The sequence below is a fragment of the Chiloscyllium punctatum genome, chromosome 31 (assembly GCF_047496795.1).
Source record: "Chiloscyllium punctatum isolate Juve2018m chromosome 31, sChiPun1.3, whole genome shotgun sequence".
Classification (NCBI taxonomy): Eukaryota; Metazoa; Chordata; class Chondrichthyes; order Orectolobiformes; family Hemiscylliidae; genus Chiloscyllium; species Chiloscyllium punctatum.
Genome location: NC_092769.1, coordinates 24,081,327 through 24,091,089, shown reverse-complemented (window position 1 = coordinate 24,091,089; position 9,763 = coordinate 24,081,327).

Here is a 9,763-nt window from a genome sequence, read left to right as displayed (position 1 = left end):
CAACGCATCTCATGTATATTCCGTCTCTCCACCCTCAAATCCCACACCTCCAACTGGAACAAGGACAGAACCCCCCGGTGCTTACCTTCCACCCTCCCAAACTTCGCACATATCACATCATATGACAACATTTCCTCCGAATCTATTTCCGCTTTCGTCAAAGAACGTTCCCTCCGTGACTACAAGGGAGTTGCAGTGGGAATGGTCTCTGCAGAATGCAGCTACGGCTGAGAAAGGAAATATATCGCTGGTGGTGGGGTCTGGCAGCAGTTAATGCGCTGTTTCTGGAGGTGGAAGGTGAGGTCTGTGGCAAAATTCCTATTGTGGTTGAAGTGGTGGGGTAAAGGCGGCCGTGTGGGAATTGGGGGATATGCGTTGGAGGACATTGTTGATCACCTTAGTGGAAAATTGCGATCCTTGAAATCGGAAAACTTTCTGAGATGTTCTGAAGAGGAATTGTTCCTCCTGGGTGAAAATATGGCAGAATCGGAGGGATTATGTGTACAGGATAACGTCCTTACGGGAATATACTCGATTGTGGATCAGGAGAGCAAAAACGTAAGACATGCAATACCTCGAGGGAATGGTTGAAACAGAAACCAAAGAGATGATGCAAATACATCGCTGATAAAAGAATAACCAGGTGTAGAATAGGACCCCTTAAAGATTAACAAGGCCATCTATGGAACCACAGAAGGTGGTAGAGATATTATGCGAGTATTTCACACATCATTTTTATTACTGGAGATTGACATGGAAGCTAAAGAGTTTATGTTCATATTGCAGAGGAGTTAGTACTGGTTGTCATAAATTGCATCAAAGTGGATACATCAATGGGACCTAATCAGGTATAACTCAGAATTGTGTGGAAATCTAGTGAGGTGATGGTTGGGGCCCTCAATGAGATATTTATAACGTCGATAGTCACAGGTGAAGTCCTGGAAGACGGGTGCAATGATTTTAAAAAAAGGTGGTTAGGAAAGGCTGTGGAACAATGGAACTATGAGGTTGAAGCCAGCGGCAGGCAAGTTGTTGGAAGGGACTCGGAGGAACAGGATTAACATGTGATTGCAAAGGCACGAAATGATTAGGGATAGTCAACATGGCTTTGTGCATGAGAGATTGTCTCACTAACTTGGTTGTGTCTTTTGAAGAAATTACCAAGAAGATTGAAGGCATAGTGGGGACGTTGTCAATATGTACTTCGGAAAGATATTCACCGAGGTTCCACAAAGTAGACTGGTTAGCAAGGTTAGATAACATGCAATACATTGAGAACTAACCATTCGGAAAGAAAATTGGATTGAATGTAGGAGACTGAGAGTGGTGATGAAGGGTTGCTTTATGGACTGGAGACTGTGAGCAGCAGTGTGCTGCAGGGACCGATGCTAGGTCTTTTTGCATAAATAACTTGAATGCGAATAGGCTGAGAGGAGATGAGTCATGACTCTAGAAGTAAAGGTAGCAATAAAGAGGCGATAATGAGCGTGCAGAGAGAGATTATAGAGAGATTATAAAGTGTGAATTACCAAGGCTGAAGCCAGTGCTATGTGACAAAATATGTGGGTGATGGGGGGATGGGTGAAGCAGATGCAAAATGGAAAACAGTGGAGAAGGGTAGAAAAGGGGGAAGAGGAGAGGAAAAGGTGATGAGAGAGTGGGGAGCGAGGGAAAGAAAGACAATCAAGAAATAAGAGGGACAGAACAGTGAAAAACATTTCAAAGGCAAATAAAATAAATGAAATAAAATTACGGAGCAAAATGAAAGCAGATGGGTCGAGATAGGATAATCATCTGATGGCAGATGGGTTTTGGATGTGAATATGAGGTATGGTCAGTAGGTTTACAAAATAGACCGAAATTGTAGGTGTAGTGGAATGTCGCAGGTAGGCAGGGCAGTGATGGCAGCGTTTGGTACACGTTCTGTTATTGGACAATGCATTGAATTCAGTCGTTGTGACGTCATACTACGGCTCGATAGGACATTGATTAAAACTCATCTGGAATTTTGTTTTCTGTTTCAAACTCCCTGTTCGAGCAATAATGTTGTGAAACTTGAAAGGTGTAAAAAAAAATTTCAAGGACTTTTGCTACAGTTGGACGGTTTGAATTATTGGGAAAGCCTGAATAGTCTTGCTCTATTTTCTCTGGAGATTTAGAGCCTGAGAGGTGACCTTATTAAAGTTTTTAATCATGAGGGGCATGGATCAGGTGAATAGTCTGTGTCTTTTCCCCATGTTAGGTGGTCCAAACTAGATGGCACACGCTTAAGCCGAGAGGGAAAAGATAAAAATGGATCTAAGGGATAACATTTTCACGTCGAGTGCGATGCGTGCTTGGAATGAACTGCCTGAGGAAGGCTAGTACAATTGTAACATTTAAAAGCATCTGATTGTGTACATGAAGAGGAACATTTTAGAGGGACATGAGCCAGCCCCTGGTAAATGGGACACCACTAGTTTAGGATTTCTAGTTGGCATGCACGAGTTGGACTGTTGGGTCTGTTTCATTGTTGTATACCTCTATGACATTAATAAATTATAATTAAAATAGGTTTCTCTATTTTGGACAAGTAGTACAACTTTAGATAATTCTCCTTGGAGTGAGAAGATTAAGCAATGATTTTGACAAGGAACACCTTTTTTTCAGAGAAATTTAATTGAAAGAGAGGCAGAGACATATTATTAATGTTGTCACAATTTTCAATAACTACTGTCAGGTAATTGGCAAATAATGCAGGGTGAAAATGTGAATATTATTTTACTCAGTAAGTTCTGAGCATCTGGAACTGTCTGGCAGCTGGACACAGATTCAGCAGTTATTCTCAAACAGATTTAGAATTTTACTGTTTAGAGCATGTAGAGAGCTGTGGACAAATACGAGGGGGCTTGGGATAGAATGGCAGCATCTCCAGAGGGACAGCCTCAATTGGTTCAATAACCCCCAGCCGCTGTGCTCTGTGATGATGCTCCATTCACTGTGATTGGGTATATGAGTAGGAAAGGTTTAGAGGGTTATGGGCGAACAGCTGGCAAATGGGGCTCCATCGATTTAATATCCCCAGTTGGCAGGGGCGTTTTGGACATCTGTTTCTGTGCTGTATATCTCTATTATACGAATAAATTAAAATATGAATCTCTTTTATTGAGAGTTACAGAAGATGAGATAATTACCTTGGAGCTGAAACGTTTAAGCAGTGATTTTAACTAGTGGCAGAGATGTTTCCAGGCTATTAAATTTACAAAGTCAGAGAGAGAAATCATAACGTTGTCACAATTTTTAGTAAGTATTAAACTTGGCAAATCATGCAAGGTTGAAAGGTGAAGATTATTTTACTCAGTAAAGTCTGAGCATCGGGAACAGTTCTGCATGCAGATTCAGCAGTCATTCTCAAACAGATTTGGAATGTAATTTTTGAATGATAGATTTGGACAGCTATGAACAAATGGAAGGGGAGTCGGGACAGATTTGCAGAATCTCCAGAGGGAGCGAGCACAGCCCCAATGGGCTGAATACCCGCCAGCCCGGTCATCTGTTATACTGCCCCATTCATTGTGAATGATGAAGCACATCTCAGGGCAGAGAGAGGGAGGATCCTACCACTCACCTCACAATGGGGCCCGCTGATTGACGGCAGCGCCAGACCAATAGGAGGTGAGTTGGTGTGGATAACACGTGACCATGAGCTGTGCAGACACAATGCCACTGTGAGGGAAACTCAGTGAATGTGAAGGGAGTGGGAGAGACAGCAGACAATGTATAGAAATGGCGTTAGTGTTAACTGGGAGGGTTTATAAACACATGGTGCAGAAACTCCAGGTAAATTAGAACTAAATGAACTGTGGATGCTGTAAATCAGAAACAACAATCAGAAGATGCTGGAAAAGGTCAGCAGGTCTGGCAGCATCTGTGAAGAGAAATCAGAGTTAACGTTTCAGATCCAGTCAAACTTCCTCAGAACTGATGGTATGAAAATATAGGTTTCTATGCGGAAGGTATATTATACACAGCGAGAAGAACATTTGGATCAAGGAGTCGATAAAGATCTGGCTGGGAGGGTGAATAGATCTTAATGGAGACTGTTCGTGGCTAACCATAGGTATTGTGTAATGGCGAGTTATGTAATGACAAGACCTGGTGTGTAAGTTAGGGGGATAGGACATGAGGGAGTTCAGGCCAGATAACTAGTGAACTCAGTGTTAAGTCCGGAGTGCTGCAGCATTCCCAAGCGCAAAACGAAGTGTTCTTCCAGCTTATGCTGGTCTCCGCTAGAAGACTGCAGTACCCCTGAGTCAGATGTTAGCGAGAGAACAGGGTAGGGTGTTAAAGTGGCAGCAACTCGAAGCTCGGGGTTACTTGCAGACAGAGTACAGATCATCTGATGTAATTTCTGTCAACTCCAAGATGCCGCCATCAAACATTCCACTCCCATCCCTTGTCCACCTTTTGCAGGGACAGTTCCCTCTTGGATACCCTGGTCCACTCCTCATTCACTCCAAACAGGACCCAGCGCCAATCCAGCACATTCCTCTATAACCGCCCAAGGTATAACACGTGCCTTTCTTCTTCTTCAGTATCCAAGAGCCACAACACACCTTCAAGTTGTCTGTCTTTTTAACATACCACTCTGTTCCCTGGCAAACACCTCTGTTTCAGACTTGCTGCAGCATTCCAGTGAAGCTCAGCACAAGCTGGAAACGCCGCACCTAATATTCTGCTTGGGGACAGTGCAGCCTTAAAGACTCAATATCATGTTGAATAATATTAGGCCTTTCTCCTCGCCCCTTACCCAACACACCAGGTCTTGATATCACATAGCCTGCCATTGCACACTCCATATTGAATATTTGCAGGGCCTAAATCCATTACACCATTTGTCCGTTTGATATTAGATGGATATGCTTGATGTGTATGAGCTACACCTCGGTTACAGGAATGGCTAATGTAGAAAAAAAAAATCATGCAACAAAAAACATGATTCCTTGAACCGTCCCGGTAAATCAAATTAAACTCCATTTGCCTTTCTTCAGCACCTTCTCCCAATTGATCAAGATCCCTTTCCAAACATAGATAATCTTTTTTACGATCCACTTTGACATTTTTTATGTCACGCAAACGAACCATACTTTGTGTATTCTTATTCCAAAATCATCTATATACATGGCAAACAAAAATGGACACGGCACCGATTACAGTGGAACACTGCTGGTCACAGATGTCCAGTCTGAAAAGCAACCCTCCACTATTGCACCGTCTCCTGCTTTTCAGATAATTTTCTATCCAGTTGGCAAGCTGTCCCTGAATCCCATGTGATCGAACTTTACAAATTCGTTTCTCATGCAGAACCTTTTCAAAGGCTTGACGAAAGTCAAAATAAACAATGTCTCATGCTCTGCCGTCATTGAATATTCTTGGTGACTAACTTAAAAAACTCAATCAAGTTTGTGAGACACCCTCTTGCATAACCATACTGAATATCCCTAATCATTCCTTAGATCTCCAAAAATATGCATATCCTAATCTTCAGAATCACCTCCAAAAGGCTCAGAGGTCTACAGTTCCCAGGTTTCTCCTTATATCCTTTTTTTTAAACAAAGGTGCAACATTAGCCACTCTCCAGTCATCAGGCAGCTCACCCGTTGTTGTCAGTTGTACAGATATTTCTCTATGGTGCCCCCAATTTCCTCCCACCCAAACTGTTCCCGTATTATCACTTTAGTTCCTTTCCCGATCTTATGTGCGAAGAAAGTGTCAGGTGTTGCTCGATTTCTGACAGAAATATTGCATATTGATAAAGAATATTGTCTTTAACTCATTTCACAAACTCTAAACCAATCAAACCTTTCACACTATGGTAGTCTTAGTCAATGTTTGAAAAAAATGAATCACCCACTATTACAACATTATTCTGACTTTATATCAGAGATCTAACTAAGGTGATTTTTTTTTTAATACTTTGAAAACACAATTTCTTTTGAAAAAAAGCTCTGATCCACAATTTAAAAATAGATCTTTTTTGTTTATTCGCTCCGAGAATGTAGGTATTTTCCCAGAAGGCAGTTGAGTCAGCCACATTGCTGTGGGTCTGGAGTCATATGTTGGCTAGACCAGGTGAGGTTGATAGTTTCCTTCCCTAAAGGACATTAGTGGACCAAATGTTTATTTCTTCTAACAATCGACAATCGTTTCATGGTCATCATTATACTTTTCATTCTAGATTTTATTGAATTCAGATGACACCATCAGCCATGTTGGGATTCTAACCCTAAACCTCGGAACATTACACGGACTACTCGTCAGTCAAGAATACCGTTCGGCAATTGCCTCCCTTTTTACGAAGGTTCAAACCAAAAAGGTCTGTCATTCTGCGTGTACAACTTGAGATTACGCACTGAAAGGTCCATGTAGCGGCCTCTCTGAAAGGTCATCTCACAGAAGTCTGTATTGGGGGGGAGAAAATATTTCACTTTTTTGGATTTTTATTTTATATTTTTGCGAGAAAAGAAACAAAAAATGAATCGAAATAAAAATCTTATATCACAGACATGTAATCCCTGAAACTGGAGGGGGTGGGGATTACAGAGATAGGGAGGGATGTGAGACTGGACGGGCATTACAGAGATACGGAGGGCTGTGAGGCGAGAGGGGGATCATTGTCCAAACATCGCCCGTGTACATGGACTGCAGCATTTCAGGAAGGCAGTTTCCTCCACCTTTCTCTAAGTCAAATAAAATGGCCAATAAATACTGGTCTGTGCAGCAAAGGCAACCCTCAGCGAATAAAACGACAACAGTGAACTCTCTCAGCTGACTGGCTATGAAGTTAGAAACCTCTCTGGAAATGGAGCTGCTAGAAAAGAGACACAAAGTGACGTTTCACAACTGCTCTCAGAAAGACCTCCATCTCAGAACTACTTCCAGCCGGGGATCATCTCAGTGGGTATCAATCTCTTAAAATCTTATTCTGTTTTAGTTTGATCCGTCTACAGTAGTGAGTAAAGTGATGGTTTCTTTTTAATATGTCTTACGGTTTCTTGATTGCATTTTTAAAATTTAAAACATAGGCATTAAGTTAGTCTCGGACAGTATTTTGTAGATCAGTAAGATTATGTCTATTTCTGGATTTGTAGATAGTTAACACTGAGAGATGGCCTGTTTCGAGTGACATGCTGCTCCTGTCGGATGTGTGAGATTAAGGAAAGTTTCAATGATCCTGATGATTATATCTGAAGGAGGTGTGATTGCAAGTCGTATCATATTTCATGGATTGGTTGGGGAGGGATTAAATGATTTGGAGACGCCAATGTTAGACTGGGGTAGATAGAGTTAAAAATCAGACAACACCAGGATATAGTTAAACAGATTTATTTGGAAGCACGAGCTTTCATTGCGCTGTTCCTTCATCAGATGATTGTGGAGTGATTGCAAGCAGTTAGGAATTGACAAGAGCCGGGGGTGTCATAGGTGGCATTCTCAGGATGGTGGGATACTACAGATACGGTCAGGTAGACGGGCTACCTTCACGAAATGTACAAGGGCTAGGCAGGTAATGCAGGAGTCTCTTGTGCCTGTCCTCAACTCAAAAAAGTATTCTGGTTTGCAAATGTAGTGGTTAATAGACGTTCAGGGAAATGTAGCACTAGCAGCCAAGTTACTGGTGCTGAAACTGGCTCTACTCTAATGTGAGGTATATCAGGTTCCAGATAATTATTTGTGATTGGGGACTCTCTAACAAGGGACACAGACTGCCGTTTCTGAAGCTGACAGTGAGACATCAGAATGTGGTGGTGCCTGCCTCATGTCAAGATCAAGGATGCCTCAGATTGGGAGCAAAATATATTCAAAGCGGAGAATCATCAGTGGGAGGTCAATGACAGAGGAAGGGGGTCCTGATGAGAGAATACAGGAAATCATGTAGGAGGTTTAATAAAAACAGGTTCTCAAGGATAGTAATATCTAGATTACTCCTGGTGCAACACGCTAGTGAGAGTAGGAACAGCAGGATGGAGGAGATGAATGTGTGGCGAAGGAGCTGTTGCAGGGGAGAAGGAATGACATATTTGGATCATGGGAACTTCTTCTGGGATATATCTGACTTACACAGCAAGGGCAGATTGCACCTGCACTGGAAGGGGACTAAAATCCAGGCAGGGAGGTTTGCTGGTTCTGCTCAGGAGGCATTAAACCAGTGATGGAGTAGGGGTAAACCCAAAGAGACAGAGAGAAATGACTTACATGTGAGGCTGGTACTGTTCAGAGGCCATACAAGGAAGAGCAAGCCACAGAATGAGGTGCGACTGACCAGTTACACTGCTTTTATTTCAGTGCAAGAGTCTTGACCAGTCAGGCAGATGAGCGCAGGTTATGGTTTTGAACATAGCACTTGGATATTATCGCAACTACAAAGGCATGACTCGGGGGTGGATAGGACTAGCAGCTCAATGTTCCAAGACATAAATGTTATAGCAAGGATAGAAAGGGAGGACAGAGCAGGGGGAGTGGCGTTTTTGCTTAGGGATAACATTATGGCTGGAATTTGGGAGGACATTCCTGGGAGCCCATCCAGGTACGTTATCTGATTGGAACGGAGAAATAAAAAAAGGTGATGACCTCCTTATTGGGATTGTTCGATCGCGACCAACTCTCATCCCACCCACCCCCAACACCCCCCCCCCCGCCAAACAGTCAGCGGGGTATTGACAAACAAATTTACCGGAAGACCTCAGTTATCTGAAAGAATAATGTGATTGTAATGATAAGGAGTTTTCACTTTCCGAACTAAGCCTCTGAATCCTGTTAAGGACTTGGAAAGTAAGGTGTTTGTTCAGTGGATACGAGAAATTTTTTGGTTCATATTGTAGGAAGGAACAAAACTTAACCTTGTTTTTTTCATTTATTCACAGGATGAGGACGTCACTGGCTGGGTCAGCATTTATTGTCCATCCCTTTTTATCCAGAAGGCAGTTGAAGAATACCACGTTGCTATAGGTCAGGAGTCACATGTAAGCCAGATCAGATAAGGTTGGCAGATTCCTTCCTTGAGCGGCATTAGACAATGACTTATATACATGACTTGGATGTGAATATATGTGGTATGATCAGTCGGTTACAGATTATATCAAAATTGGAGGTGTAGTGGACTGTGATGAAAGTTAGTTCAGATACAACAGGATATTGATCAGGTGGGCCAATGGACTGTGAAATGGAAGACGGAGCTCAATTTAGATAAATTTAAGCTGTTGCATTTTGGAAAGGCAAACCAGGGTCGGATTTATGCAATCAATGGTAAGGTCCTGGCGAGTTCTGCTGAACAAAAAGACCATGGAGTGCAGGTTCATTTTTTCTTGAAAGTAGAGTTGCAGTTCGGCAGGCGATTCAAGGCAGCATTTGGTACCCTTATGTGTATTGGTCAATACATTGAATACAGAAGTCGTGACGTCATATTGTGGCTGAAAAGAACATTGATTAAGCCACTTCTGGAATTCTATGTTGAGTTCCAATTTCCCAGTTCTCGGAAGGATGGTGTGAAATGTGAAAGGGATCAGACAAGACATTGCCAGGGATGAAGGATTTGTGCGACATGGAAAGGCTGAATAACCTGGGTCTATTTTCTCTGGAGAGTCAAAGACTGAAAGGTGACCTAATGGAGACTTATAAATTCATGAGGGGCATGGATAAGGTGAACAGCCGGGGTATTTTATCCCCAGGGTGGGGTGGGGGGGGGTCCAAACAAGAGCAAAGGCGTTAAAGTTGAGAGGGAAAA